The sequence below is a fragment of the Schistocerca serialis genome, chromosome 3 (assembly GCF_023864345.2).
Source record: "Schistocerca serialis cubense isolate TAMUIC-IGC-003099 chromosome 3, iqSchSeri2.2, whole genome shotgun sequence".
Lineage (NCBI taxonomy): Eukaryota > Metazoa > Arthropoda > Insecta > Orthoptera > Acrididae > Schistocerca > Schistocerca serialis.
In genome coordinates, this window is record NC_064640.1 from 255,094,508 (window position 1) to 255,119,168 (window position 24,661).

The 24,661-nt window shown below is 41.0% G+C and overlaps 1 long non-coding RNA gene across 1 annotated transcript; it reads left to right on the plus strand.

Moving 5' to 3' along the window:
• Positions 1–21,874: 21,874 nt before the first annotated feature.
• Positions 21,875–23,735, plus strand: LOC126471581 (uncharacterized). The gene is made up of 3 exons (XR_007586345.1): positions 21,875–21,909; positions 22,820–23,026; positions 23,118–23,735. It is a non-coding gene; the product is annotated as an uncharacterized LOC126471581 (long non-coding RNA).
• Positions 23,736–24,661: the final 926 nt, after the last annotated feature.

Below are 24,661 nucleotides of genomic sequence, written 5' to 3' on the forward strand. Positions count from 1 at the left end.
TGTACTTTGTATTTTCATTAATAAATTGAACTGTATGCAAACTGATCTGTAGCGTCAGCCATTAACCGGACATGGGTACATCACGAACCGGGGGGCTCAAGGAGGCAGGTACGATAGGCAATAATGTCTCTATCAACAAAACTTTCAAGTCCAAGAACACTAGGTACTCCTGTACCTCCACGTACAATGGCTACAGTGAGCCAACCATTACCATGATCGAAAGTATCGTTAATGTCAGTACTAAAATTAAGTCTGCAACCACAGGAAACAAAAGGTCCGTCGACAAGTGCAGCAGCAGCAACACTCTTAACAGGTATGCGGTTCTTCTTGTCTCCAGCTGTTGTGGCGAACTCGATGTCCTCGATGGTTTTATACACTGTCTGTTTAGAACGGCGACCAATTCTCCTGTAGGGCATCGTGGCGGCGTTCAATGCAGTTGCCTGTGCAGCAGCAGCAGCGCGAATGAGCCTCTAAACAGACAGTGTATAAAACCATCGAGGACTTCGAGTTCGCCACAACAGCTGGAGACAAGAAGAACCGCATACCAGTTAAGAGTGTTGCTGCTACTGCACTTGTCGACTGACCTTGTGTTTTCTGTGGTTGGAGACTTAATTTTAGTATTGACATTAACGCTACTTTCGATCATGGTAATGGTTGGCTCACTGTAGCCATTGTACGTGGAGGTACAGAAGTACCTATTGTTCCTGGACTTGAAAGTTTTGTTAGAGACATTATTGCCTACTGTACCTTCCATTACATTTCCTGCACAGCGAGTACCCAGCATTGTGATCTCACAAACCATAATGAGGTAAGCTTTGTCGTTCGGCCCCTGCTCCTGTCTTCATCGTACGTATCTCATGGCTAGCATCTTATACTCTTGTTCAACCATTTCTAACTCTTTAGGGGACTGGACTTAATCTCGTTAAATTTCTATGAATGAATGGAAGAAATTTATTGGAATGCAAATATGATTACAGTTCAGCTCCACAATTTATTAGTCACAAATGAAAATCGGCGCCAGACTGGGGCTTGAATGCGGATTCCCCACTTCATGTGAGCAGTCACCTTAACCACTTTAGCTATCCAAGCACGCCTTCAGACTAAGTCAAATCTCCATACATCATCGAGTGTCGACATCCTTCACTCACACAACTGCTGCGATTCCCACAGAGGGAGAGACTTTATTATTATTGTCGCTATCTGTCTAGGTATGTAATGCTACTTGCAGTGTCTGTGTTTTTCGATGTACTATGCAATGTGTTTGAGACATGCAAGCATATTCGAAGGAAAAGACACTGCTATGATCGACTGTTATATTATATGGAAGATATATATTCAAATTCAATTACATTTCTTCCATTTGATATAGCAGTCAATCGTTGCATTGTCTTTCAGACATGCAGATATTCCAAATAGTAACTTCAATGTGTTTTGGTGTATTTTCTTGTTTTAATTCCTTGTCCTACAGCAAGGTGGCTTTGTGCCATGTCACTCAGATTTGTGAGTGCATGCTAGAAAACTTGTGACAGGGCTACCTCACATTCCTGTGTTCTGCTACAGTATACATGTCTATTTTATCTATATTTACTGCATGTCGTGTTCTGTAACTTTCCCGCTGTTCCTTTGTCATTAAATGAAGCTATCAATTAGGCAACGACACACCTGTCGACAGAAGAAATCTGACACCTTTACGGTCTAGGGACTGCAGATCAGCAGGTGAGTGTAGACTACTGTCTGAATGTGAAAGGCGAAAGGCAGAAGAATACCATACCGCATCAGTCACCCAGTTCAAACGACAGACCAGCATTTACAGACTTGGCGACGCTGTGTCAGGACATGACTAGGTTTCAGGATCACCAAATTCTCCAGGCAGTCCCACTAGCGTGTTTTCCACCATAGCTACGCAAAGTACACTTTTGCGTGTGTGTGTGTGTGTGTGTGTGTGTGTGTGTGTGTTTTTGTGTGTGTGTGTGTGTGTGTGTTTTGCTGTTGACCGAGCCAGTAGTTCAAAAATGGCTCTGAGCACTATGGGACTTAACATCTGTGGTCATCAGTCCCCTAGAACTTAGAACTACTTAAACCTAACTAACCTAAGGACATCACACACACCCATGCCCGAGGCAGGATTCGAACCTGCGACCGTAGAGCCAGTAGTTGTGACGTTTCCTACTCGTTATATACTTACTGTAGGTGGCGACCGAATTTCTATATCCCATTTAACATCCCAGAGAAAGTACTTTTTATCGTTGCTTACTGCAGTTTCCCAGCTGGGTCCTAACCCAAAAGCTTCACAGAAATGGGTGCTTGTGTTGGTAAAAATTCCACTACCTGTGAGAGGTGGCAAGGATCTGTAGGAGGTAGGGGCAGGCCATTCCGACAACCCAGAACTCGATTACCTGCACTTTTCCACATCAGATCCTCACCACCCTAACGACTGGATGTAGTCATGTATTTTGCACATACCAGAACACTCACCATAAACCAGTTACTTCCCCCGTAGTCGCCACAATGAAGTGAAGTGCCATTTGAATGAGGGGAGAAAGAGAGAGAAAGAATGACAGATATGAATGCACCCTGAGAAACTTTTTATGCTGGGTGACAGAAGTATAGTCATTGCGATCGTGTTTTTAATAGCTGGTCGATTACAATTTCGCCAGAAGATGGCTAGTATGACACTTCCCGAAACGTCACGAGATATCAACGCTACCACCCGGCTGGAGACCCAAGAAACCTTCATCAACAGTTTACGCCGGGAAAGCCTACAGTCACATATAAGGTCCGATACAGTTTGGAAACCATGCTGTTGCACGATTGAATCCCACTGAATATACCAGTCCTAGTATTCACCAATAGGATGCAGGGAAAAACTGCTGGGATTTTATCAGGTATCCACTACTTTGTTCAGAACAAAAGAGAGGTTTGTGTGGTACAGGACAGATGCTACCTACTTCTTCTCGGATGTCTTTTTTCCATCCCCATCCGCTATAGGTTTCCATAGCAGTGGAAGTGTGATAACAAAGGCATATACAGACTGCCAGTGCCACGTCTGCATAAGTGATGAGGGGACAGGGGAGGGGAATGGAAGAGAGTAATGATGGGGAGGACATCTTGGTCTGTGTGCGTCTGCATATGTTGGTTTACACAAACAGGGAGTTGATACAGAGGGAGGGAGAGAGTGAGGCACTTAGAGTCTGGTATCCAATTTCAAAGGGATACCGCTACTTGATTTTTTTGTGTAGGTTTAGCGTGAATCAACAGCTGCAGCCGTCCTTGACTGGTAGCATGCATGGTGAAGTGCTATCGGTCCGGCAGTCAGCTACATGGTCAGGAGTTTTTATTTGACAGATGTGTTTAGTGCGATCTGTGACAGTGTAATTATGTGTGGTGAGTGATTCATGACAGTACTCCTTGTGCAACTAATTAAAAAAGCGCCACAGCTGATAAAAAAATCCATACTGGCGTGTCACCCACAAAGTGTTTAAATAAACTGTATTCCATACCTGCCTTGTATCCCATAAATTGTTTAAATGATCAATATTTCACAAAAATGATCAATATTCCACACATTGTCTTGTCTACCAGAAATTGTTTATACAATATTCCACACACTGCAGTCGATTTTCTGTCAAATTCTTTAAATAAATGAACTTTATTCTGTATACCATAAATAGCCTTGTACACCATAAATTGTTTAAATAAGCAATATTCCACACATTGCCTTGCCTACCGAAAGTTGTTCAAGCAGTATTTCATACACTCAATCGATTTCCCACCAAATAACCAATCAATCAATATTTTGAGAATGGGCCATATCAACCCAATGAAAACTGTCCCACACAAAAGGTTATCGGTTCAATTAATTAGTCAGTCAAATTAATAGAGTGGGAGGGGGCTAATCGAATAACTGAGGCCTGAAAGTGTGCTTGTATCGCTGGGGGAGTGGAGAGGGGGGGAGTTGGCGTTTTCTCATTGGATTTCAGGTGGTGGAGGAGGAGAGGGAGAGGTGGGGGTGTTTATCAGAAGGACAGATAATCCCCAGGGTGTCATAAATCAATTGGCATAACAATAGGTCTGCCCCTGAATGTATGCAACCCGTAATGTGTGGTGATGGCCCCCTTGTCCTACTACTAATGTCACAGTGCTAGCTTGTAATATACTACATATGACATCAGTCGAGATTAGCCGTATATGTTGAGAAAGCTGCCTATATGCTTAACAGAGGACACCATCCATGTTGGAGACAAGGAATTTGAATGGATGCCTGGTTTAGTGGAGCCAATATTTCTAAAAGCATCGAACCCTCAAAAGTATTTGTCTAAAGAGAAGAGATCATATGCTGAAATCCTTTGTACAACTAACGTACATAGATGAGACAACACTCCAAACCAACAATAGAAATGCAAACTCAGCAGAAAAAACATTACCATTTTTGGACTGGTCTTAAACAGTGAACTTAGCAAAGACCGTAGCTTTTATATTCAACATAAAAACCTGAACACACTGCTTCTGGAGTATATAACGAAATCATAGACTGACTACATTTACTGCCAGCATCAATCACAGTACGGCATACTGTGCACATGAATGAAATAATATCGATGATCGTAGAGCTTCAAGAATAATGCATTATTGAATAATAACGGAGACAGTGTTCTGTGAACTTCACAGACCGGCCCGCTGAATCTCTAAATGCAGAAAAGTCATTATATGTTGTTTTGATGATTTATGGTAGCACCATCTCGTGGATATGAGAGCATATCCACTGTCGAATAAAGGGTTCAAATGAATCTTAATGATCATAGATACATATTCCAAATTTGCCTGGGCCCTTCCTGTGAAGGCAAAAACTGGGAGGGATGTGGCACAGATGTTTGAAAAATTGCTTCAGATAGGTATGAATCAGTGCCCTGACCACCTACAGACCATGCACGGAGGTGAAGTTTACAATAAGGATTTCAAGTCGATAATGGAGCGATCTGGGATTAACCACTATTCAGTGTACGTGGATGCAGTTTAATCTTCACAGCTCATAGAAACAACTAGATGTTCTCCCACAGATTACTAGAGAGTATAATCGAACTGAACATCGCACGATTAGGAAGAGACCTATTGAAGTATGACAGTAGCCTTCTGAATGCAGCAATAAATCGTATCAAGATGGTGGATTCACGCAAGCAGAACTTTAAAGCAGGTGATTTTGTGTGTATTTCTAAATACAAAACTGTGTTTGAGAAATCCTACTTGTCTGCAGTGCAGTAGTGTACCATAAATGCTAGGAAGCGCATCAGCAGAGATAATGGTGGAATTCGTGACACACTCTTTGTCGAGTTTCATCTTCCCTGTTACGATTTCTGTGGACCAGGAACGAAACTGTAAAAGCGACTGACTAATGGTGATAGGGGGATTAATCTACTTAATGAAGCTGCAAGGTCCATGGTTTAGCATATGCTGCAAATCAAGGTTTGGCAGAACGCCACGCAGCAGACCGAATTTTATCTGATAAGGTGAAGCAAATACGTTGCAGAAGTGATATGGGCATAGGACAATGTATTGTGGCATTCACAGTTGATAAAGCAATGCATGCCAAACTTAAATTGGAAGCAGGAATAAATTTCAAACAAATAATGACCACAGCTCGTCGCACACTGAAGGAGAAGAAACCAACTGTGTGTTTAAAAAGTTGCATCCAGTCAGCAGTGGCAGTGGAAAAAGCACCATGAAGAAGAAGCAGAAAAGAGTAAGAAGAAGAAGTCGTGTTAAAACATCCAAGATACTGCCAATACCTTACATATCTGCTGAAATTATTCCTTTTCTAATTCCAGTGTCAGCAGGGTCTCAGCAGTCAAGTTTTGACAGGTGGCACTGCTGCCATAACCGAACAGTGAAGAATGCATGAGATGCACAGGAGCAGCTGGAGGAATCTAAAGGCATAATAGGATGATGGAGGCTATTGCTGTTGGTAAAGGACTATATTTAAAAGCTTAAAAGAAAGGGCTTGGACTGTTTATTGAGAAAAAAAAGCCCCGCAACTATAATAACAAACTACTTAGCATTATTGACCTGCTTAAATTCGTCAAGAACCTCAAAATACCAAGACTCTGTGGTGTGTTTATGTGGAAAACTTTGCCAAAGAAGATTTCGAAATGCAAGGAGTGTGGGATCGTGAATTTAGATGTCGCAGGAGGAGCTGGATGGTTGTGTGTGTTAAAAGAAAATGAAACAGTGTGCTGTACTTAGGCTCGGACGGGGATTTATGCCTGCCAGAAGAATTGCGCTAATACTTCGCCAACAGTCGTGTGTTCCATAATAAAGACGCTACCAAGACTTTGATTAAAACCTATGTGGTAATTTCTGTCTAATGTTTCCCCTGACGAATACATTAAAGCAAGGAACATGCATATCACCTCATCAGTCAAGCTTGAGATACCATGTCGCATGTACACTCAGACTCTCAAGGAAAATTCGTCTGCTCTAAGCAATGGTGAGTAGAGTATTGCACTTAAACCTATAACAGCATTCCGAGCATCACTGAAGCAATTAATAAACTTCATCTTTATTGCAGCAAGGTTGTGGACATTCCTCCTGGCTCGTATAACACTAACGATCAAAATGCAATTATAAAACGGTCTGTAAAAGGCTTTGACTTACGTGCAAACGTCAATGCCTTTAAAACAGAGATAAAAACGACAAAACAACAATACCTTTAGCCAGGGAGGTTCAATAGGATCAGTACTCGTATTTTCTGGAGGAATCAAGTTTTGACTAATAATACTGAGAGTATTTACGAGTTGGGTTAACTTATGGATATTCTTCCTATTAGTCTGATCGATATCGAGCGTAAGGCTGCGGTCACAGTGGCTTCGATTCCGATGGATTCCTCCAAAGACCGACATGGGCCGTAGATGGCCGATTTCCGATGTGTGCGGTCACACTATAGCTGATCTTGTCTTTCAAACGTACATACTTCAGACGAAAGTCGGTGAAATTCAGTTCAGTTTGCTTTCTTCGGTCAAATCGACTGACGTTCTCACATACGAAATATGTAGTGTGAGAAACCGATAAGTTTCCAAGAAAGAGTGAGTTTGTGGCATCCTGAGGATGAAAATATCATAATCGGGATATAGTTCGGATTCTATGGACTGATCGCAGGTTTATTCGAAACCTCCAATAGGAAAAATCTTTATTGGAAATTTTAGGCTTAGATTATAACCTCAACAATTAAATTGTTCAAGAAAAAAGGGTTGCGTGTCTTATATGTTTACATCTACCGTATTTGATCTTTTTTGTTATACGCTGTCATTAGTTGTCTACAAATTATTGTTCCTGCTTATTGGCGTTCTGTGCCAGGAGACTAGTGACTCTTTTAACTTAAAGTGGTTTGCAAATGTGATGTACTCCAATATAAATCTCAGTGACTGTTCTGACATTAGGCAATCGTGAGTTGAACATCGTTGACCAGAGTGGGAAGCTGGTTGATATTTGGGGAGAGGAAATCGTGGTACATCTTCATTTGAACCAGCGCAGTCACAGGATTAAGAACACCTCACACTGCCACTCTGCAGCAGAAGGGCAAGACAGTAACATGTCAGAATTACGAGTTCCTCAAGTCGATTGGCCTGAAACCCCGCAATGGCGTAGCTTAAAATATCACCACCAGTTCAAAATGAAGAACAAATCACAGGCCAGGAATACGTATCTCACAAACCACATGCATCGACGACGTTCAGTAATAATAACGAGATAAGAATACTCATTCAGCAACAAGATTAATTAACAATCCTGAGCAGCAGTTTCCTATACTTCTAAGGTACACTCATGAAGAACGGCAGATGCACTCCAGTAGAGACATCGAGATTCACCCATAATTCACTTGACTTTTGTTTCAAGAAATACAACATGAACTTAATGACATCAAGGACGACCAAAGAAGAAATATCGGAATCACATCAACACTCAATGATTACACATACGCATCAAATTCGGACCTGAATAGTCTACAAAACGCAGAATAGTTCATCGAAGCCGGCCGAGGTGGCCGAGCAGTTCTAGGCGCTACAGTCTGGAACCGGCTACCGCTACGGTCGCAGGTTCGAATCCTGCCTCGGGCATGGATGTGTGTGATGTCCTTAGGTAAGTTAGGTTTAAGTAGTTCTAAGTTCTAGGGGACTGATGACCTCAGCAGTTAAGTCCCATAGTGCTCAGAGCCATTTGAACCATTTCAGTTCATTGAAGGAAAAACAAATAACCGCATTAATGTATGCATCCCTCTCAAAATGCTTATGGGAGTGCAACTGTAGTTAATATATGCATCACTCTCAAAAAGCTTATGGGGATCTTTGAGGACAATAAGAGACACATTTTGCATCTTAAACAGGAATTGATTCTGGTTCGAAGTGCAAGAGATAATAATTGCGTATGCTACATTCAAGAAGCGCAAGCAGTGGGAAATGAAATTGTTTTGAATAAGTTAGTGTCGAAAGTATCACACATTTCCGTGTCAGACGAGGCCCACCTGAAACTTTCGCGTGTGCTGTACTGTGGAGCTTAACTACCAATATGTTTCTGTTCGTGGGAACTCTACAAGTAACCATGTGGCTTTTATGGCTATAGTGACGGTCCACGCACCAAAAATTCCAACTAATTACGATAAAGCACTTTTATTATGGTTCGTACATTTACAGAAACACAAAAAAAACAATGCACAATTTCACGACACGTGTATCACTAGTCAAGTCGCAGACAGGACTGCCAAAAAAGCTCCAGTCTCCAAAGACCTTTTACTCTGCGCTTTGCCGGTGAAGTTACTGGCAGTCGACTGTCGCCACAGAGCCCCCCCCAGGAGTGCGGAGCACTGGGGGAAGGACGTAGGTGTCTTCCTGTGTAGTGGCGTTGTGGGATGCTCGCTGGTTGATAGCAGCGTGTGCTAAGTGTCCATACTGTCTGTGCAGGGTGGACTAGCGCTCGTGTAGTCCGCCATCCAGTGGGGGGGGGGGGGCGGACTGGTCGACCTGCGCGCATGAACTGGACGGGCACAGGAGATGTTGTTGCAGTACCAGCAGAGAGGAGGATGCGAATCTTGAGCATCCCGTCGGTGCTGAAAGTTGCGGTTATGGCAGCCGTATCCACCCCATTTGGGATAGGGACTGTGCCCAGGATGGTGATGTGTGACGTGGGTGTGGACCCACGTGAAGTGTCCCCTATGCGGAGGACGAAGATGGATCCCTCGTGGAACTGCAAGGAAAGCTCGTCGCGTTGGCACTCAGAGGCGTTGATTGCGATGCAAATTTCGTCGACAGTGGATGTAGGGTGCACTAGGGGGAGGGGGGGCGAAAAGTAACGTAGTTCAGGAGAAACATTGGAACACTCTGTGGAGGTATTGGGTACCAACACTTGGGACGGTGTAATGTCACATGCAACATGAGGTTGGGCCTGAGGTTGTGGATTGTCACACACAGTGCCTGTTTGGAACAAGGGTAGAATATCATCGTACGCAACCGCTGAGTTGCCCTCGGGTGTAGGCTCGGTGCACATACGATCATGGTGGGACGCAGGAGGGTGGGTGGTCTGTGTGGGATCGTGGTCGTCACCATCTGATGGATCACGTCGGGGTCACCAATGTGGCTTTTATGGCTATAGTGACGGTCCACGCACCGAAAATTCCAACTTATTACGATAAAGCACTTTTATTACGGTTCGTACATTTACAGAAACACAAGAAAAACAATGCACAATTTCACAACACTTGTATCACTAGTCAAGTCGCAGACGGGACTGCCAAAGAAGCTCCAGTCTCCAAAGACCTTTTATTCTGCGCTTTGCCGGTGAAGTTACTGGCAGTCGACTGTCGCCACAACCAGTTCTACCAACGACCTCAAAACACAGCTGGTCTCTTAAGACAACTGTACAACTAGAATCGACTTGCTTCATTAGCCTGAGACTGCAGATAGACAGGCGAGGGAACGTGAATAAGGATTCCAGTGTATTCGACAATTGCAATCTGTTGTGCTTGTTGTGATCTTCATTCTGAAGACTGGTTTGATGCAGCTCTCCATGCTACTCTATCCTGTGCAAGCCTCTTCATCTCCCAGTAACTGCTGCAGCCTACATCTTTCTGAACCTGCTTACTGTATTCATCCCTTGGTTTCTCTCTACGATTTTTAACCCCCACGCTTCCCTCCAGTGCTAAACTGGTGACCCTTGACGCCTCAGAATGTGTCCTACCAACCGACCCCTTCTTCTAGTCAGGTTGTACCACAAATTTTTCTTTTCCTCAATCCTGTTCAATACTTCTTGATTAGTTAGGTGATCTACGAATCTAATATTCAGCATTCTTCTGTAGCACCACATTTCAAACTGTTTATCGTCCATGTTTCACTTCCATACCCATTCATCTAATATGTGAACTGAGGTACACACCTTTTGCGGAAAATGCACTTTCTTCCGAGACATTGCGAGAACTTGGCATCACGGGTTGAGGAAGATCACAGATCGGTAGAGTCAGGCGGCCATAGCAGCAAGTAGTGAACTGATTGGTGGTGGGGGTTGACACTTTACGACACATGTGTTTGAGATAGCGGTCAGAACAGGTCGCTGCTCGTTGAAGTTAGAAATATGTGTGGGTAGGGCCCACCAGATAGGGGCAACATCCGCTAACCGACACAGTCTCATGACTGGTAACTCATATCTTTTTTCCACCAGTAACTGTGGAACGGTTAAAGGTATTATATTCAGCACCAGATACATGACAGGCTACACACGGTCTCGAATACCATATACCGAGCAACTGTACTGTAATACGCTGAAGCGCCAAAGAAACTGGTATAGGCATGTGTATTCAAATACAGAGATATGTAAACAGACAGAATACGGCGCTGCGGTCGGCAGTACCTATATAAGAAAGCAAGTGTCTGGTGCAGTTGTTAGATCGGTTATTGCTGCTACAATGGCAGGTTATCAAGATTTATGTGAGTTTGTACATGCTGTTATTGTCCGCATATGATCTATGGGCCACAGAATCTCCGAGGTAGTGATGACGTGGAGATTTTCCCATACGACCGTTTCACGAGTTGTAACGCCGGAAATGCACATCCTCCTATTTCCATCTATTGTACTATAAATTTTTTCCTTATTTTGTTACCTGAGGATATGATATTTCTGTGTCTTTGTATATTATAATTGTTTTACTATTTGTATGTACATGCATTTATGTCGATGTATAATTGGTTTGTTGTGTAAATACTATTTGTATTTTTACGCTGAGTCTCGCCTAGGGAAAACTATGCTGTCGAACGGATACATCGATAAGTCCTGTGGAGAACCAAAGTGTTTAAGATCTTTGGTAGTGTTAACTCTGCCGCGTGGAGCGCACAGCGCTAGCGAAATGAGGGATGCTCAACTACCGGACCTACCGATAGATGGCTCTAGGCAGCACCCTCAAGGGCGTGCCGGCAACAGATTGTGTGTCCGCCATATCTGAATTTGTCAAAGAACGAAGTGTCAAAACACGGATGAAAATGTTTTTCGTTCTGCGCCCTCATAAGTATTTTATATTGGATGTTCTAGATATCTACACATCAACATAATGAAGTGTTTCTTATCTAGCGAGAAAAAACAGTGACAGTTCTGCTATGAAATTCCTAAATTCGAGTGTGTTTTGAAAGTTTGACAACTTGACCTATAAATTGTTTATTATTTCATGAGTGCTTTACTTATTTGCCCGTTTTAAAATACTATTTAAGATTCAATGGAGGTCAACAAATTACCTTACTTGCCGAGGCTTTTAACTACTGGTATAATTCGGAAAATCAAGTGTGGACAACAGTGAAGACGTCCCTTGAAAAAAAGTTGACATAGTTTGCTTAGGGGTATCTTTACTGACAACAGAAATTACAACTGAACTATTGAAGTATTACTTACGTATAAACGGATAAAATCGTTTTTTTTTTCTTTATCTGAAGTGATGCATTACCGATCTGCATATATGCTGACACTGTAATTGCAACATGCACTTACGAATTTGGCTCTCTCTTTGATCAGTAATTTAAATGCCATGATTTTATTAACGCCTGTACATGACACGGTGTATTTAAACTGAGTGATGTGGTAGAAGCACTAGTTTTCAACAGTGCTTCAGTCTTTGATATGACACAAGAAATACATTTAAATGAGACAAACACAAAGCCCAACGTTAAGGCTCCTCTTAAATGCATGACTTGTATCATTTGGAAGTTAAGTCTAGTAATAATATTATATTGGACTGATCCATGATGATGTAGTAAGTGAAGGAACTTGTTGAAAATAACCTCGATCACAGCTGTTAATTTTAAGGTTGGGGTGTCTTAAAACTGTAATTTTCCAGTCTGACACCCAAACCATTTTAGAATTGAATTCAAAACATGTCAGTGAGCAAAATTAATTACACTTTGAATTACAACCATAGAATTCTATTTCTGTGAATCTTGGTTCCAGTCTTTGACATGGTGTCAATCACTGGAATGACTGGTTGTCAGTATACGGCCCAAGCAAAAAACAAACTTGAAAGTGAAAGCTGCAGAAGCTGGCTAGACAGGCACCCCAATGGCTGCTACAATCTGTGTGAGACAAGGGTGACATTATATTGCAAATTTATTGTAAAAAGTTCCATATTGTCTGAATTTGTCCTATACTGACAGGACAATCTAGTCCAGTCGATTTTCTTATCTGCAAAAGTACACTAGCCAATACCAGTGGCACAAAGGTAGTGCCACATTACAAACTATCTGGTAACAACAGAAGTATTGGTGGACAATGTACAGTAAATAATATGTAATAACCTGAGAAATTCAAAATTAGTTTGAAGAAATAGAACAGTATTTGGAAAGAGAGTAACATTTTGAAAATAACAAATGACACAAGTAGAGTTTTCAGTTTTTATGAAAGCTCGTTTAAATTTTTTTTTTTTTTTCCCCTCTCTCTCTTTTCGATTATCAAGGGAAAAATGTGATAACATAAAAGTGCAAGAAAGTTGTGTACAATGTTGGGAATGATGAAAAAGGAAATCTCACTATGTTTCCTCCTCCATGTGAAGAGTATTCCTGTAATAATAGCTAATAGCATACCAAGAACATGAGGGTGTCACAGTGGAGATTTGTTTTCTGGTACATCATCTGATACAACTATTCCACAGCAAAACATACTTTCAATAGGTGTGGTACCAGTGCACTCCCATAGGATAACAGAATATTATGTTCTCCAGGAATCACATTGGGTACACCACATACAGCATAAACTGTATAGCAACTACAATGCTTTGTGAGCAAGTAATAAGTCACTATCTTTAATTTTAACATAACTCTTGACTCCCATAATTATCTGCTTATACGTGTGCTTGTACTACAGGTTATTGGTAAAGCAAATACTAATTGAATAGGTCTTCACACTTTTAATACTTAGCAGAAATTCTGAAAAAAGTAAATTGTTTTATTACTGTATCACCTCTATGGTGAATTAAGAGGTACTGATTGGTTTCTTTGAACATTTAATAGAAGCCTTCTTTTTTACCTGCTATTGATAAAGAGCCATTCCAAGTTCTGTACAGAACAATCTCTCACATTTTTCATGAGGTTTGTTATTCTGTACACTAATATTTCTTCTTCTAAATGGTAAATAATGCATTCAGACAGTGCTGGTATTAAAGGTAATTCATGAAATAAATTGTACTTAAACCAGAAAATTAAAGGTTCCACATGGCACATGAAAAGTACCTTGCTACACACATGTACAGATTCCAGAATGTGTGTGAATTTGAGTTACAAACATTTTTAAATAGAAATATGAAGATCACAATACTTTGAGTCTGCAATAACTCAAACATAAAATACTTTAGTTCCCTATGGGAAACTTTGTTCTTTATGTGACTCGTGCAACTGCTTTCACTCTTAATGGAAAACTAAATGGTTTATGTTAAAGTTAACTAGCAAAAAGTGTAACCATTGTTACATAATTTCTGTGAAGTAAGATTCCGTAATGTTATTTCCTTCCTTTGTCATCATAACTTGATAATTTCAGTTCCTTATGGGACATACGAACTAACAAAATGAAATGCTTTTATTACTATGACCAAAAAAAATCTTTTTAACATGTAGTACACAGTTCAAATCAGCAAAAAGTGTAACCATATAATTAAGGTAAATGTTGATAAAAATTAGGCATGTAACATGAATACTGAAATTTCCTAGATTTCCACGTGTATCTGTAATCACTGTATTCTGTACTTTGTAGTGCTAGAAAGATAATTCTATATGATTATTTGCATTCTCTTCCCCCTCCCCCCCCCCCCCTCCCCCCGCCCTCAACACAGGAAAATATAATAGAAAGACATCCTAGCAAAATAAAGACAAAATTCAGAAAATTAGGTTTTGCCTGACTCAGGCCCCCTTATTCTAGAATGGTTATAAAGTAATAAGAATGCTTATGATCAACTGGAACATTGTGTTCATTATAGGAAGTATTAAAACAAGAATTAACAGAGTAACAATTTTATTGCTCTTATGTTGCAGAGTATCCACAAACATTACTGTTTGAAACATAGGGCCACTGCATACCCCATTAGATCACAACCATCCTGTGATTAAACTGTTTTCTTAAAGTGAAAAATTCAAGTTAACATAGTTATTGAGGCAAATATTTTCTCACACTGAAAGCCATCTGTCAAATAAGTCTCAGAACTATTTTTTTCATTAATTTCACACAAATCACCCATTTTTAATGCAAGTGCATATTTTGTAACACCAAACATCTTAAAATAAGCTTATATAATAAACAATTATAATTTTGTTACAATACCTACACAGGACGTAAAGACTTAATTTCACTTCAATGTGATTCATCTTTTGAAGTTCATCATTACACAACAACAAATCTATGGACAAAATAGTTCTAAAAAATCTGTCAATATGTCACACCCATCTGCATGGAATGTCCCATTACATAATTTTTCCAATTTGAGCACTATACATGATTAAACAATATGAGTTTATTTAACTTCTGCCTTATACTTGATTTGTTGTTTAAAATTTTCTCAGCAGGCTTTTTTTTCCACATGTTTTTAAGCGTATGCAGGAGTATAGGGATGCAATCTTACAAACAAGTTGAGTCTGATGTAAGTCCTCAATCGTAATTTCATAATGGTAATCATGACCAAGAGCAGGAAATGGGTAATCTACAAATTTATTTTTAACACAATGCAAAATCTTGGCCTGCATGTATTTCTGTCGCATATCCCCAGCAATCACAAACATCTGAAACAGTTTCTGAGTATTCTACAACAGAGTACATGCAGTCACTTGTTTTAACCAGTTTTCCCCAGTTAACAAAATTTACAAATGCAGTTTTATTGGCCATATTGGGAAAAGCATAGAGAGAATCACATTCTAATGCAGATTTATCTACTGGTGGCTTCAGTATGTGAAGACAGTCTTTGCATGTGATCTGCCTTGAAAGGTGCAATGACACATACCCTGCAATATAATAGAGTATGTTTTACTTGTGAAATGAGAACTTAATCTCATCATCGAGAAGTGCACACCACTCCTCTACTTCATTTTCTGCAGCACTTCCATCACTTTCTACTACATGCTTTCTTGCATGAAAATCATAAACAGGTGGCAAACAACACACATTAAAATTTGAGCAATTCCCATTCATTGTAGTGACACTGTTACCCAAGAGCAACTTTATCATGGCACATGTGAACTGGTATGCATTTGGATTGTTGTTCCAACCACATCTGGACCGAATGCAGGGGGAAAAAAGGTCTATGTGGTCTTGTGACAGTTTATATGTTAGCAAATACTTCAAAGGAGATTCAACACGAAGCATACTTGTCAGAGTTATGTGCCTTACTGATTGCACATTGAAAATTATCCTAAACGCAAAAGTATTTCTTGCATGGAGCAGCAATGGAACACCAATGATTTTTAAGCTTTTGATATAATTTTCAGTGTGTCTGAAAATACCAACGTGTTGACTGGGTGTTGTGTGATGTCCTTAGGTTAGTTAGGTTTAAGTAGTCCCAAGTTCTAGGGAACTGATGACCATAGATGTTAAGTCCCATAGTGCTCAGAGCCATTTTTTTTTTTTTTAATTTTATTTATTTTTTAATTTTTTAAAAAATACCTAGCCAATAAGATTTGTTGTCAAGTCTCAGGGGGCTCTTATATCCTTTACCTAATGGATTTCTGGAGTTCAGAATATCAAAAATCCTATCCATATTATACAAAAATTCTACTGTTGCTTCACTTCCTTTAATATTTGGATCACCAACCCTCCTCAAAAACTCTATACTATCTGCCACACTAGAACTCAAAGTCTGTGGAGCTAATGAAACATTCATTTTTCTATTTACATAACTTATATGTTGTCCTGATAGTTTGTTGGCAAATGTCATACCTTCTTCTTATTGTACCTTGTTCAATTGCTCAACGAAATGCCATCTAATAATGCCAGTTGGAGACTCAATAGCAGATACTTCTGCTAGAGCATTTCTGGCAAACTTAATCATATGACATGTCCAAGATACAATAAACATTGTAGCTTTTAAAATCACCCTTGGAAAAATTTAAAGTACAGCCAAGTGTACGTAAAGTGCTTATATTTACCTTGCAGCCATCACATGTAACACACCAAACCCTAATGCCAGAACTATGCAGCCTCTCTAATGCGGATTTTATCAGTGTGGCCGATTATTTGTCTGTACACCTTTGGTAAAGAAATATGCAATTGGGCATATAAATTTGCCTTTAATAGGGACAAGCATGAAAACCAGAGCCTCAGATGCCTCTATTACTTCTTTTGACTGAGGCACTTCCCCACCAAACTCTAAAAAACCTGTGTATTGCTTAGTTCCTTGGTCCCAAACTATTTGCTTCCTAATTGCCACACTGTCTCCAATTAGACAAGAATCGCTGAACTGGTCCCCTACAATTGGGTTTGAATCAACGTACTTAAAAACATCTTTTAAGAAGCCAGTTTCACAGTCGACACTTGCCACCCAGTTGGAAATAAATGATTTATGGGTCAGAGGCATTAATTTTTGCAGGTATTCATATGCTGCTGGTGAATAAAAGTACACAGTCATCGCAAACATTTTCATATTTGTTGTGTATCTATTACCCTTTGACGAGAGAGAGTTGTCCACTAAATTGCACACTAATTCCACTTGTGTTCCTTTCTGATGATTGAGGAAGTTATGTAACTTCTCAGGAAGATGCCCCTTCTCCTTCGATGAACTTATGATGTCATTCATGGAAAACACTTTCTTCTCTCTTCTTTGAAGTTTTTCACGGACACACTTCAGTTTACGTTTTAATTTGTGCACAATGTCTGAGAAAAAATTGCAAGTTTCGGTCACCTTGTCTTCCATTTGTACTTTCGACTGTATACCACAATCAATTACTTGAGAACCAACTGCACTCTGAAATAAAGAAATAATTTCGTTATATATGATTGAAATAACTCAAGGCTTGATGAAAAATATTATAAGAAAACTTTGGGGTGTGAAAACATCCTTATACTAACGTTTTCGACACAATTCGCAGCTTCTGCATTGGATAAATGGGACATGCTTTCCACGGAAGAATTCTCATTGACAACATTCTCCACGCAATCAGTAGCTTCTGCAGAGGGCAAATGAAGCACGGATTCCAGGACAGAACACTAAAAACAAAAATATGGAACTGTATTACAACATTGCTTAGACCTATGTAGCCCATTTGTGTCCGTACGAAATAAATTCACAAAAGTCAAAACCACACACTTAGCAAGGAAATTAATTAGCTACCTCAAATGGAGAAGCATCGTTGTCACTCAAAATCCTAACATGTCGTCGTGGCTGTTTATTTGGTGTTATCAAATGTGTCGGAAAGTAAAAAACTGATGGCACTGTTTCGGGTCTGAGACGTTTCTTCCACGTTCCAGGGCTCACTACGTAATCATCTTGTCGGAAAATGTTTCCGCAAAGAAAACTGCAAGACGTAGGTTTAAAATCTTTCCGCTTCACGGAAGTAATCCACTTCTTTAGCAGCTCTGGGTGCTTCAGAGGAAACCTGTTCAAAAACATCGAATTAGCAAACGCACTAAGTCCGTATTGTTGTCGTATTGGAAATACGGAAGCGTCCGATCCCGCCCGTCTGCTTTGACCCATGACGTCACAAATATGGCGGAAACAAAAACTAACACACACACTTTCCACAAGAAGCCTAATGACGCTAACGGGACAAGCGCGGGAAATGGGGTGTTTTGGGTGGGGGGGGGGGGGGGCAAACTAAATATAAACAAATTTAGACGCCATGCATGAATACCCACCCACCTCCCCAGGGATCGTAACCCCAGCAACCCATAGAAGATAAAGATGCTTCAGTAGCTGATTAGTGTTTTCTGTCTTTTTTTTAAAAAAAAAAATCTCACGGGATAGAACGAACAGATCAGAAAGATAAATATAATAAACTAAAACAGAAATTGGAGGAAACAGATAATTAAAATAAGTAATAATCGTTTTTAAATTTAAAAAAAAATCTCACGAGATAGAACGAACAGATCAGAAAAGTAAATAAAATAAGATAAAACAGAACTGGAGACAGCCACACTCAAACAAAACTCCGTGCCATCATGACGTCACACACGACAACACCCTTACGTCACGGGTCAAAGCCGACGCGTGGGATCGGACGCTTCTGTCGACCCGTCGTATTGTATCGGTAGTCCTATTACCTGTGAAATGGTAACTCACTTTCCTTACTCCATCGCTTCGTGCAATTGAAAGCGGAACAAGAAATCACCATTTCGATAATCCTTAATTCCTTATACACCGTACAGACCGAGAGAAACTTCTTGGCAAATTCAAATATGGCGGGCAATATAGACGACAGTAATCAGCTGGTACAGCCATCTATCGGTAGGTCCGGTAGTTGAGCATCCCTCATTTCGCTAGCTTTAGACGCCTGTCGTGGAGCGCGGGCAGAGCAGAGGGAGTTTGGCTGGAGGAGGGCAGTGGAGCAGGTGTGCTGTGTGACGCTCCCGCGAGTTGCCGCGCTTTCGGGGTTTGGCAGCACATAATTGCGTTCGACTTGCTATGTTAGTTTCTGACATGGTGTCGCGGACGGGAAGCGTTAGCTGGCACACATCAAGAGCCCGTTTCGGCTGGAGACCGTGTCGAGAAGGAGGCGCGCCAACATCCAGCTTCTGCTACACCGACGGCCGACAATGAGTGACTGTCGCCACCTCCTCGATCGACAACTTCAATCAACCAACAAGGAAGACTGGTAGCACGTAAAGTTTTAGAACTGTATGGCAGACCTCAGCTTTTCAAACTGTTAAATTTTTCTCACTAAATTACAGCAACGTAGCATGAACCTTTGTTGCTCATTGTCCCAATTGCATTACCAAGCAGGGTCCCTTCCTTTTCCGGAATGAACCTGAGTGTCGTTGAAATTCAAACGCTAGCATTAAAGTAATATCATTAGATTTCACTGCTTTAATTTCTAAGTTCAGTTAAGGTATTCGTAGCTGGCTACAATATTTAGATTACACAAGCACAACTTAAGAGTGCGAGTTTTGTTACCGTATTTTAGCTTACCTGTGACTGCTGCTCAGCTTGGTACGTACTAAATTTTACTATTGTTAATTGTTCAGAATCATTTAGTTCAAGTTCAAAGTTAAATCTCTTATTTCTAAATTGCGTAGATTCAAGTAGCTTTTGAAATGATTGTTGAGGTACCCCAAGACTAACCGTATTTTACTGAATTTCGATGTGCTTCAAAAACAAAGCTCACTATTAATTTCAGTCACTAAATTAACTTTCAATTTTCCGGTTTTATTAATTCTTTTGCTAAATTAAGTCAGAGTGTAGCGAAATTTATTACTTCTGACGAACTTTCAGTTTTCACACTACACGTGTCAGCCTTCAGTTGCCACGCTTCTAGTGCTAATTATATGTGCAATAACCTTTCTTTTTCAACTACTATAGTAATTGTTCATAGGACTGTCAGCCGTAATTTTCCCCAAATCTCAAATATCTAATTACCGCTAGTTAATTGTTAACGTAACGGCCGCACATTTACTTTCTTTATTAACTTTACCCTTTTTCAAAATTAATTTCCACCAGTTTCATTTGCATTTCTCCTTTCATTTAGATGTAACCCTTTCCTCCCTTCTGTGACGATTGCTTTTCCCAAATTTCCATTAGGTACACGCGGTTTAATTTTTCACTGTCATTAAGGTCGAAAAGAGAGGGGGAGGTTACAGAGTGTACTGTGAATATCAGGAATCCGGTAAAACATCAAATTTTTGACATCAGTGCGGCGGGAAGAAGATCCTGCAAGAACAGGACCAACGACGACTGAAGAGAATCGTGCAATGTGACAGAAGTGTAACCCTTCTGCAAATTGCTGCAGATTTCAGTGCTGGTCTCTCAACAACTGTCAGTGTGCGAACCATTCAATGAAACATCATTGATATGGGCTTTTGGAGCTGAAGGCCCACTCGTGTACCCTTGACGGCACGACACAAAGCTTTACGTCTTGCTTGGGCCCGTTAACACTGACATTGGACTGTTGATGACCGGGAACATGTTGCCCGGTCCTGGTCGGGCGACTGTCGCTTGAAATTGTATCAAGCAGATGGATGTGTAAGAGTGTGAAGACTACCTCATCAATCCATGGACCCAGCATGTCAGCAGGGTACTGTTCAAGCTGGTGGAGGCTCTGTAATGGTGTGGGGCGTGTGCAGTTGGAGTGATATGGGACCCCTGATACGGCTAGATATGACTCTGACAGGTGACATGTACGTAAGCATCCTGTCTCATCAACTGCATCCATTCATTTCCATTGTGTATTCAGACGGACATGGGCTATTACAGCAGGACAATACGACACCCCACACGTCCAAAATTGCTACAGAGTAGCTCAAGGAATATATGTGCTGTTCAGAAGAGATCTCCATTCCTTCGTACACTTACGGATTTATGGACAGTGCTGCAGTGATCATGATGGCAATTCCCTTCAGCACTACGTCAGATATTAATTGACTCCATACCACATCGTGTTGCGGCACTTCAGCGTGCTCGCAGGGGCCCTACATGATATTAGGCAGTTGTATCAATTTCTTTACCTCTTCAGTGCGTAACAACGCCGGCGTTGGGCCATAGCGTAGTGGTGAAAAATATGACTCCTTTGAATGCAGGATGTGTACGAGGTACTTGCGTGGTAGAGCTGCTGCAATGTGGAGCATGAATAAACTATTCTTTTCATCACAGGAAGCTGCAGACAGGTCCTGGCTCGCCTGCACATACGCGGTCACAGGAACCGAATTGAATATGCAGTGATAAGCATTCCTGGTACAGGCGGCGTTCGTTTGTATAAAGAGGTCCTTCAGTCCATGAGCTCATTCGAGTCTTGTCCGTGACACGTCACATCCTCGCAATAGTGTGTTAAACTGGTCAGAGTTACTTCTTGGTGCTTCTCACTGGCAATTCCTATCCCTCACTCTCTATTGACTAGCGTGCTTTCCAGCATCCATCTCAGAACTGCTGTTACCTCTGTTCTTTCTCCCTAGACCCTGGAAGCACCAAAAAATACCGTGCTGCCCCTGCTGAAGCTGACGTTGGTGTCACTAATAAGCATCCCAGATTGATGTCTAGCGATACAAGTGTGTGGAAATTATTTCTGCTAGTTTTCCTGTGTGTGTGTGTGTGTGTGTGTGTGTGTGTGTGTGTGTGTGTGTGTGTGTGTGTGTGTCTTCTTCCTTTTTTGTATTATTTGTAATCAGATAATTAATTTCTCCTTCGTTTGTTGCAGACATGAGCATCCCATCGCAGTGAACTTGAGGATCTTGTGATACAGCTTGGCCTTCACATAAGTTTCGATTCTTGTGAAAGTAAGTGTCAGTTTCTATCCCTCTCTCTTTCCCACCCACTTCATGTGTGCATGCATTTATATAAAGTTACGCTTTTTTGTGGAATTATTCAGTGAGCTTGAGGGGATGGGTATGGACCCACTACCACAACCGAGTCCCATAACAATTAGCTTGATACCGTGCACCATAGTCATTAGCGATCGCTCTGAGCACTATGGGACTCAACATCTGAGAACATCAGTCCCCTAGAACTTAGACCTACTTAAGCCTAACTAACCTAAGGACATCACGCACATCCATGCCCAAGGCAGGATTCGAACCTGCGACCGTAGCAGTCGCGCAGTTCCAGACTGAAGTGCCTAGAACCGCTCAGCCACACTGGCTGGCCATTAGCGATAATGATGATGATGTACAGAAGATTCCTGTTGAGCCGACTCTATTCTCTAGAGCAAGCTCATTGGGAATGACACCTGTTGTTGCACGTGCATAGCAGTATTTCTATTCTTTTTCTTCTTCTAACATGCACACACACACAATTGCATTACTGACCTTATATTTTCTTGCCTGCTTGTAGGTGAACTCAATAATGAGTCACAAGCGGATGTATTGACCCCTTTCTCCAGTATTAGCTCATGGGGCATAATGCCAGTCATCAATGAGTGAATAAGTGGGTAGTAGTTCTTCACCTTCTTCTTCTTCTAACACAATTGCATGCATCGGTTAATAACATGATGTTACATTTGTTTCTAGATGCACCTGATGCGCAAGTTGAGCTCAGTCGACTTTTGCTAGAGACAGCAACATATAAGATCCCACCAACTCATTCAGAGGAGGATAATTTTGAATGTTTGTAGAAATGTAATATATATCTACATCTAAATTTTTAAATTATGCATGATACTTAATATTGTTCCCTCTCCTGTCTGCATAGGCGATATTGAGGAGATGCTGGGTGGTAGTCTTGCAGCCCTGTCGACGTCAACGTAACCATAGCCAGGCATTTAGCAGCCCTGGGCACCAGTTCTGTTCCTGCAGTCAGCTCCGCCAGCCATGCTGCAGCCCTGTGCACCATCTGTGTATCTGCAGTCTGCATTGCCAACCACAATGATGCAGCCCTGCATGTTGACTAATTCTGAAAGTACATAGAAAAACTATAGATTCCTACATTCATTATTATTTTTAAAAATTATTCATGATACTTAATTTTGTTCCTCTATCTGTCTGCGTAGGCAGTGAACCTGTTGCAGCTCTGTCGATGGTGGTGCAGATGCCTATGCATCACACTAGGCCATTTGTTTCGAGATGCAGGAATGGTGGTGCAGTAAGGTACTCAGCCATGTATTGTGCCATTATTTGTACTCACATGTTTGTGATACACATAATGGCGGGTCCAGTTATATCCCACTTCCTGAAGATATTTTCACTAAACATGCATGCATTAATGTCCAGAAACTTGTGGATAATTATTGCTTTGCATGGTCACTTCTGGCTTGTGACAGAAATTACCCTAAGCATGCATATCACACAGGTACACATAAAAAAGCTGATGTCTGTGGGCACTATAATTTCCAGAGCATCAAGTTCCCCACAAAACTAAAGGATATTCCAAAATTTGAGAAGCAGAACCCTGATTAGTCAGATTAGTCAATTTATGTATACACCCTGGCAGTTGATGAGACAGAAGATGACAAAGATGACCATGAGCACACTGTACAGAACAACACAGAAGTCATGTGAATAGCAGTTGGATTCCTCTTCTTTTCCAAATTAGCAGATAAATTCCCCAAACACATAGACCTGTTGCTAATCTCTGAGGGAGATGAGCAGCACTATGTTTGGATCAAAAACATATCCCGCATAGTTTCCTCTCAAATGTCCAGACATCGTAGTGCTCTGCAGTTTTACCATACATGTCTCAGTTTGTTTACTAAGAGTGCGTATCTTGAAAGGCACCTTATCAACTCCTCAAACCAGAAACTGGTATGAGTGGAAATTCCTAGCAATGATAAAAAGTTCTTAAGTTTAAGAATGTCCACCACCAGGAGTGATGTCCCTTCGTCGTACATGCCGATTTTGAGTGCGTCCTAGCTCGTGTGGCATCTTCTGAAGGTGACCCCTCCATATGTGGCTGCCTGTCAGGTTGTGCCCATGTATGATTCTAGTCAAAACAAGTTCAAATCTTACATAAGGGATGATCCTTCGAGATGGTTGCTCACTGAGCTTGAAAAACTTGCATGGGAAGTTGATCATGCTTATAGTGGCAATATCCCAGTGACTGACTGGAAGGAGAATGAGGTGCTGTACAAGCAGGCAGCTGATTGTCATAGTTGTGGGCTGCTGTTGGATAGGAATGCAAAAATTCCCTGTAGAGACCATTGTCAAATAACAGGAAAGTTCCACAGTGCAGCCCACAATGTACACAACTTGAAATATCAACTACCATAACATATAACCATCTTTTTCTACAATCTGAGTGAGTACGTCACCCACTTTCTAGTTCAACACTTCGGTGATTTCGGGATGTAGGATGACAGTGTCATCCCTGTTACCGCTGAGAAGTATTTCCCAATTTCCAAGAGATTTGCACCAAGAATAATGCATCATTTCCTGGATTCACTTTGCTTAATGCATTTGTCTCTTCAGAAATGTACTGAGACAATGTGTCTCGAGAATAAGCATATCATCAGAGCTGTATATTTCGATGATGCAAAGTTTCAGCTTGTGACGAAGATGGGGGTTTGTGCATGTGAATCCCTGGATTTGATGGAGATTC